At 41.8% G+C, this 8,216-nt stretch overlaps 1 long non-coding RNA gene across 3 annotated transcripts; it reads left to right on the top strand.

The window, feature by feature from the left end:
* Positions 1–277: 277 nt before the first annotated feature.
* On the top strand, positions 278–2,777 carry LOC104883910 (uncharacterized). 3 transcript variants are annotated; one of them, XR_788634.3, is made up of 4 exons: positions 278–532; positions 1,474–1,597; positions 1,677–2,003; positions 2,087–2,777. It is a non-coding gene; the product is annotated as an uncharacterized LOC104883910 (long non-coding RNA). The 3 variants fall into 3 exon arrangements; XR_007268860.1 differs by lacking the exon at positions 278–532 and adding an exon at positions 788–998; XR_007268859.1 differs by lacking the exon at positions 278–532 and adding an exon at positions 788–1,400.
* Positions 2,778–8,216: the final 5,439 nt, after the last annotated feature.

The following is an 8,216-nucleotide window of genomic DNA, read 5'->3' as shown; positions in this document are numbered from 1 at the left end:
TCCCTAAATACTTCATCCTGGTTTATTCCTGTTGCTACTAATAGTTTATTGGTCCACTTTTGCGTAATGATGGCTTTTAAAACCCTCAACTAACTTTTTTCTATTTTCGAGGAGCTTTTCACTCCAACCCCACTTTTTAGGCAATTGATGACCTTGACGTTAGAGCACAGCCAATGGTTGCCTTATAGTTTGTGGTCATTGATTATTTTATTACTTCATCACTCTTCCACCTACCCCACTATATTTTCTCTCTCCCCCAATTCCTTCTTTGCTCCTCTTTTTCTTGGTCCATCATGAAGAATTGGGCATCACTTTTTAGAACAAATTTTTTATCTTTCCTAATAAACTAATAATATGTTTATACACTCTCTCCTCATAACCCACAAAAGGGCAACGACTAGGAGTACTCTTATCTCTTCCACTTCTTAATTCTTCCAAAAAAATTCCTATTTACTCGGCGATCTTGGCGCTTGATTCCAAAGCTGATCTAGTTTTATGTCTTCTTAGGTTTTCTGAATTCATCTTTATTCAGGTAAACTTGAACTTCTCTCTTTAATTTTCGTTTTCGTGCATGCTTTTTTCACTTTTCTTTAATGGGTAATGCTAAATGCAGCCCTTAGGGCTGCATATAAGCATTAAATACCTTTCCTAAACTAGTATAAAGTTGGTTATTTATGACAAAAAGCATGCATTTATCAAGGTCATTAATGCTTGTTTTACAAAATAATTTCCATTTATAGGTTCTTATATGCAGCCCTAAGGGCTGCATTTAGCTTTTCCCTTCTTTAATTACCTAATTTTTGTGCCACGAGTTAAGCAATCGGCGAGGAAGAGAACGCTTAGGTATTCCACAGGAAGTTCTAACCTTGTGAATTTAGATTTAGAGATGGGAAGGTCGCATGAGGACGTTGTGACCACTATCGACGATGATGAATTGGAGAGAATTAGGTCTTGGGCTGGGTTTTCCCCTTCCGTTAAATTGATTGCTCCTTCGAAGAGTGAGAGTCCTAAACTTTTTCCTTTATATCGAGTTGTGTTTTTCGAATACCTTTTTCGTTTGGGCTACAAGTTCCCTTTTAGCGAGTTGATTCAATCGGCCCTCAAGGTTTTCAACCTTAGCCCTGGCCAAATGTTGCATTGTTTTTGTAGAATATGCTCAGTGATCGAGGAGAACACCCAAAATTGGGATGCCCCTTTTTCCCTAGATTAGTTGATTGCCTGTTACTCTTTTTAGAGATCCACGATTGGCCGTTTCACCTTAAAGGTGAGGCAAAACCAGCGTAAGTTGGTGGAGGAAGATGGTGTGAATGACAGGGGGTGGAAGACCATATACTTCTTTCTGAAGAAATCCTATTTGGGTGTCGATATGATGTGGCTCAGAGAGGGCTGGAACAATGCATGTAGTTTACTCATTACTTTGTGATCATAAAAGCTAACTTTATTAATGAAACTCTTACCTGCTTTGCCTTGCAGATCGCCAATTCGAACCAGCGTTCCAACCGAGTCAAGAACTGATTGATAAGTTCTTGGCTCTCACGTTTGAGAAGAGGTTCTTTGACAAAGTTGTTCCAGCTACAACGCCTGTAATGGCTTTCTGGTAAGTTACCCGAATCTCCTTTCACCTCCAACAGGTACCTTGAATCCTTTTTGAAAACTTATTTTTTGCTGAACCTTAGCTTCCAGCCGTCAAATGTCCGATGCCGAGCAGATTGGCAGAGCAACTGCCAGGAAGAGAATCGGAACCACCGCAGCTGAATCCTCAGAAACTTTGTCACAACAAGCCGACGAACAAATGAGGCCCCTAAGACCGCAATAACCTCCTTTAGTGATAAACGTGGAAGATTTATCTCTCTCATTTTTTCCTAACTTCCTGGTTTCGGAAGGTGTTGAGTCGGGCGTGTTCCCCGAAGCTGAAAATTTGCTATCCCGACAGTGAGTAATCGGCTTCAAACTTTGGACCCTAAAGATGTGCTATCTCAGTGCGTCGCCTTCCAACACTTCAGGTGCGGACAACTACTGTACATATATATTTTTGGTTCTTACCAGGCTTTAGTGTTCATTCTTACACTTTTGGTTTCCGTTGCAGGGGCTGCAGAATGCTCTTGCTTCTAGGGACTTCGTTGGGAAGATGGCTTGTGAGAAGAGGGTTGCATCCAAAAGGGCTGAAGATTTGAAAAAGGAGAACTCGGAGCTACGCCGCCAACTTGATGGAGCGAAGGAGGCTCAACAAAAACCACTTGAGGATCAAGAGAGTAAGTTGAAGAAAGAGCGAGCCGTTGCTGTCGCTGAAGCTAACCAAGAGGTTGAACGGCCAAAGAAGCGGGTAGCGGACGTGGAGAAGGAAGTTCTTAACACCGTGGCTCTCAGCCTAGTCAAGATCCAACCGTGCATACCTGCTGGTTTATACTGACAGCATCTCAAAAGAGGAGGAAAAAGACATTGTTGATGTTGATTACTATTTGGCTAGCATTAGCGGTATCCAAGACCTGCTTCCCTCCAACCCTCAAGATGCTCCAGCTACTGAAGCCGTAGGTCAGAACGTGGTCCACGCCCACAATGATCAAGATGAAGCTGCCGCGCAGTAGCTGGACCGTCTGCTTTAGTCTCTGCTTGATTTAGAATAATTTTGTTGTGGAACTTGGTTTTGTGTGTTTTATCGTTAGCCAAGGGGCTAATCGGGTTTTTCGTTGTGCTGTAATTTTTATCTGCACTTTGAACTTTTCATTTTAGCATGCGAACTTTTGTTTTAATGCATTTACTGAAGTAGACTTTTGCCTTGTCATGCTTTTAGAACTGACGCCATGTTGGGCCATAATTAGGTTCCTATCTGTTTGAAAAACTCTTTGTTAATTGGTGTTCTAACCACTGTGCATTTCGACTGTAAAAAATAGATGAACAAGCATTCTGGACCTCAGGGCTAGTATATGGACTAGTGATGGCCACTGGTCCGGGCTGGACGGGCCGTAGTGGGCTGGGCTGAGATTTCATGGTCCAGGACCGGACCGTGAAATTCATAGGCTGGGCGGGCTGGTCCGCGGACTGAAAAATCTTGGCCCACACCGGTCTGTTACCGGTTTTCACGGTTCGTGGGTTTGGTGGGCTGGACCGGGCTGACGGGCCGGCATGAGAATTGTTTTTTCAAAATTATTTAATCATTAAAATTATTCATTATTGTTATATAAAATCTTTAAAATGAATGGAAAAATATATACAAATATTATTATTAATGAATAATTTCATTATTTTTAAATGTTATTGAATTATAATATATGGAATTTGATTAGAATATATACAATTTGATTAAAATATACACAATTTGGTTCAATATTTATTTGGATTTGGCTGGTTTGGTTCATGGGTCGCGTTGGACCGGTTTCATGGTCCGGGCTGGACGATTTTAGTAGTGGGCTTTAGTGGGCTGCGCTCAAGAAATCTGGCCCATGACCCACCCACCAATTTCACGGTTCGAGTTGGGCTAGACCGGGCTTTTCGCTGGCCCGACCCACACGGCCCACGAAGTGGGCTGGGCTGGATAGGTTGGATTGGCCCGCACTGTTGGCCATCTCTAATATGGACCATAAAGTTGATTCTTGGACCATTAAGCTAGTACTTGGACCATTAAGCTAGGGCAACTAAGTCTGCAAAACATGGTTAGGTGTGACGGTTGGTGTTTCCACCAACGGTCCTGCGATGCTTAAGTTAGGAATGTGATCGATAAAAGAAATCCAAAAGTAGAGTAGGAACGATACAGAAACCGTTACCTCTTCAGAACCGATATAACTTTAGGTGGGCGGCGTTCTAGCTTTGAGGAACAAGTTTACCTTTTGGGGTGGCAAGTTGGTACACCCTTTTCCCGACTACGCGTTGGATCTAGAATGGGCCTTCCCAGCTTGCCCCAACTTACCTGCATTACCCTCTTGGGTATTCTGGAACGTCTTCCTGAGGACCCAGTCCCCTACCTGGAACATCTTAGCTTTCACATTCTTGTTGAAACTCTTTGCTATGATGTTTCGGTAAGCGGCCATACCGATAAGAGCGTTATCCCTCAATTCTTCGACAGTATCCAAGTCGTTGGCGAGTTCTACATTATTCATCTCGGGAGTCATCAAGTCGTACCAGGTAGTATCCAAGTCGTTTGTGGGTGATACCTGCATACCTTTGGCATTTGTCGCATTTGGAGATGTACCTCTATGCATCTTGCCTGATAGTGGGGCAATAGTAGGCGTATGACAAAAAATTATTAGCCAATGATGTACCTGCTATGTGTGACCCACATTCGCCTTCATGGAAGTCCTGCTAAACCTGCGCCACTCATGTTCCTTCAAGCAACACTGCAGGAATCCTCTAACATATAATTTAAATAACACACCTTGCACTATCTTCGAGCGAGATGCTTTGAATCTTATCCTTCTTGCTTCCCGCTTCTTATCTAGTAGGATCTCATGTTGAAGGTAGTATGTCAAGGACTTCGCCCAGCTAAGGGGATCTGATCGGATTACTTCAGAAATGGTTGTAGTTTAGCCTTGTGAGGTACTAGGTGAGGATCCCGGTCCTGGATCAGGTTTGGATATTGCTAGAGCCATCAAGTGGATGATGGGAACTGGATTAAAGTTGCACTTCCTCAGAACATGATCCCAAGTTAGCTAATGCATTGGCTTGCATATTCCGATCCTTGGGTACTTGTTGAATCATGAATGGGTTGAACTGGGTAGACTTTCGTTTAGCTAAGTCCAGGTAAGCTGTCATCTTTGAATCTTTAGATGCGAATTATGCTTTCATCTGGCTAAAGACCAGCAAGCTATCACTATATACCTCCAAGCTGGTGGCACCTAGCTCTTGGGCCAAAGCCATAACTGTAATCAAAGCTTTGTACTCTGCTTCATTGTTAGTCGCTTTGAAATTACATGTTACTGATTGTACTACATGATCCCCTTGTGGCGATTTTAGCAAGAGACCGAGTCTAGCTTCCCAAAAACTAGAGGAACCGTCCATGTACAACTTCCAAATTTTGTTAACTGTTACCTAAAGAATAGTTTGTGCCTCCTGCTGGGCCTTTTGCTCGAGGCCGGGGGTAAAATAAGCCACAAAGTTGGATAAGGCTTGTGAGTTGGATGCAGTTCTCGGATGGTACCTTATATCGTAGCTTTTGAGGGCTATGACCCACTTTGCCATTCCCTCTGACAGTTCGGGTTTCTTTAACACAACTTTTATTGGGTAGTTAGTCATAAAAACTATAAGATGGGTTTCAAAATATTATTTTAGCTTCATAGATGCTGTTTTCAGGGTTAGAACTAGCTTTTTTAGGGAGTTGATATAGTATATGGGGAGCTGCTGGATTTAAGCTTCCCTTGCTATTACAGAGCTTGCAGCCTTATCACTGACAACCATGTATAGTTCACATGGTCCTGGTTTAGACAAGATAGGTGGTGCTGCCAGGTACCGCTTCAGCTTTTGAAGAGCCATATCGTGTTCATCGGTCCTCTCAAAGCCTTTATATTTCTTAAGTACGTTATAAAATAGATGACACTTATCTGATGACCTGGAGATGAAGTGGTTAAGTGCAACCACCCTTCCTGTAAGCTTCTGCACCTTTTTCACGTTCTTGGGCGACTGGCCAGCTACTGCTCTAACTTGATATGGGCACGCTTTGATACCACGTTGGGTAATTATGTAGCCAAGAAATTTACCTGGAACAACTCCAAAAGAACACTTCCAAGGGTTAAGTTTCACATTATAGTTTCGCAATACCTGGAATGTTTGGTGCAGGTGGGAAATATGATCCTTAACTTTTTTGATTTCAGTAACATATCATCGATGACCTCCATGGTGTCCTCGAGCTAATCCTGGAACATCTTGCTGACCAGCTGTTGGTAAGTGGATCCGACATTCTTGAGGCCAAACGACATGACCTTATAGCAGTAAATCCCCTTTATCCGTCATGAAAACTGTTTTCTCCTGGTCGTTGGGATGCATCAAGATTTGGTTGTACCCGTAATATGCGTCCAGGAACGTGAGTAGCTCGTATCCTGCAGTAATGTCTACCACTGCATCGATATGCAGTAGCAGGAATGGATCCTTTGGACATACTTTGTTCTAGTCGGTGAAGTCAATGCGTACTCTCCACTTTCCGTTCTTCTTCCTTACCATTACCACGTTTGCTAGCCAATTTGGGTACTTTACTTCTTTGATTTTTCCAGCCTCGAGTAGCTTTTGTACTTCTTCATCAATTATCTGGTTTCTTCAGGTGCGAATTTCCACCGCTTCTGCTTAACAAGCTTCATTGCAGGATCGACGTTCAGCTTGTGAGTGATAACTTTAGGGTCGATGCCTACTATGTCTTCGTAGGACCAAGTGAAATAGTCTGAATTTTCTTTGAGGAACTGAATAACATTGGTTTTCAAGTCAGGGGGCAGGCTCGCACCAACCTGTAGAACTTGGTCCGGCTTCTCTGGATCCAGCACTACTACATCTAATTGCTGCTCTTACGGCAATGCTGGTGGATCGCTTTGTAATTGTTAGACGACTTCTTTTTTGGGTTTCATCATGATGGTCTAGCAGGTTCGGGCATTCTTCCTGTCACCTTTGATTTCCTGTACTCCACACAAGGTGGGGAACTTGATGGATTGATGGTAGGTGGACGGTACCACTTTCATCTTGTGGATCCAAGGCGTTCCCAGGATGACGTTGTAAGCCGACATGCAATCGGCGACATTGAACTTAGCTAAATGTTGACTCCTTCGGCGAAAGTTTCTAGTGTCACCTCTCCGATAATGAACTTGGATTCTCCGCTGAACCGTACAAACGCCATCGAGGTTCGTGCGATATCCTCGTCTTGCAAACCCATTGTTTCCAAGGCCACTTTGAAAATGATGTTACGGAGCTGCCATTATCTACTAATACTCGCCTCACGAGGAAGTTACTGATGTGAATGGAGATAACCAAGCATTCGTGATGATCGGTCTCCTCGACCTCGCTTCCGTCGAAGGTGAAGAGCATGTTCTGCAAGCTCCTCTCCTTTTACATTTGAGGTCTTTTTGGGATACTGGGTTTGTGTGGTTCGGCTCTCGTGAACCGCTTAACTATATAATAGGTTAGTATAGAAATATCGGATCCACCAGAAATTAACTTAATTACTTTGGTGTAAGGGCCCGGATCGGCACCCGCCACGGGGTGCTCACCGACTCCTGTCGTTTCGGCTCGGGTATTGGAAGCAAAAGAAGTCAAAATAACAAGTAAATAGGAGTCGCCAATGAGTTTTAAGGAACAAACTCATAAACCACGTAATTGCACGATTTTTTCCCACAATAACTCCATTAATGGTCTTACGAACCATAGTGTGAATTCGGAGAAGATGGTACTAATATGATAGAGTGTATCATATCAGCCCAGAAGGCGGCCTCTAGTTAGTTCAATCAATATAATTTAACAATTTTACACCATGAAATAATAATATTAATTTAGCAACAATATATTACTTTTTAGGCTTAATATTATTAAAACATAGTTTTGAATTCAAGGTGCCTAAACATGCTTAGATTTGTCCAAACATTTGTCTTCTTTTAGTGATCACACAAAATTCAATATTACGTTCTTTAAAAAAAATATGGTGATTAAAACAATAAATAATGGATTTAAATTTGGGATTCTCATAACTTACCAACAACGCCTTGGAAAGCAGGATAGAGTATGCCTTTGAGTGTCACTGACCCTCTTCGCTAGAACTTTGCTAAGAAAAAGCTTCAAAATAGTTTTAGATTGAAAACGACTACTACCTTTTTTATGTAAAGAAAGATTTTTTTTTTTGATAAAAAAAAAAAAAAAAAAACTGAGTGTCGACGTTTTTTTTTTTTATGCTATATCTTGTTTTTTTTTTTCAGTGAAAGAGTTATCTAAAGAAAAGGAGGCAAACCAACCAGAAAAATCTGAAAGATTTGATGAATCTGTCACCATCTTTTTGAAAGGATAAAATGAAAAGATTATCTTTAATACAATGAATCATCAAAATCCCTAAAAATACTCCAGAGATAGAGTTCGAAGATTAAAAAATGATGGAAACACTTAGAAACTAAGTAAAAATACTAATTAGATGCCAAATAAAAGATGAAACAGAAAATCTACAAGAAAAATCGAGAAAGCACCTTAGAAAACTCTAGAAAAAAATCACAAAACAAATCAGAGAAAAACGTGGGTCCTAAATACGCCGGGTTGGCCCTGCG

This window comes from Beta vulgaris, chromosome 8, assembly GCF_026745355.1.
Source record: "Beta vulgaris subsp. vulgaris cultivar EL10 chromosome 8, EL10.2, whole genome shotgun sequence".
Lineage (NCBI taxonomy): Eukaryota > Viridiplantae > Streptophyta > Magnoliopsida > Caryophyllales > Amaranthaceae > Beta > Beta vulgaris.
The sequence above is the reverse complement of the archived record's forward strand: the minus strand, read 5'-3'. Positions and strand labels throughout refer to the sequence as shown.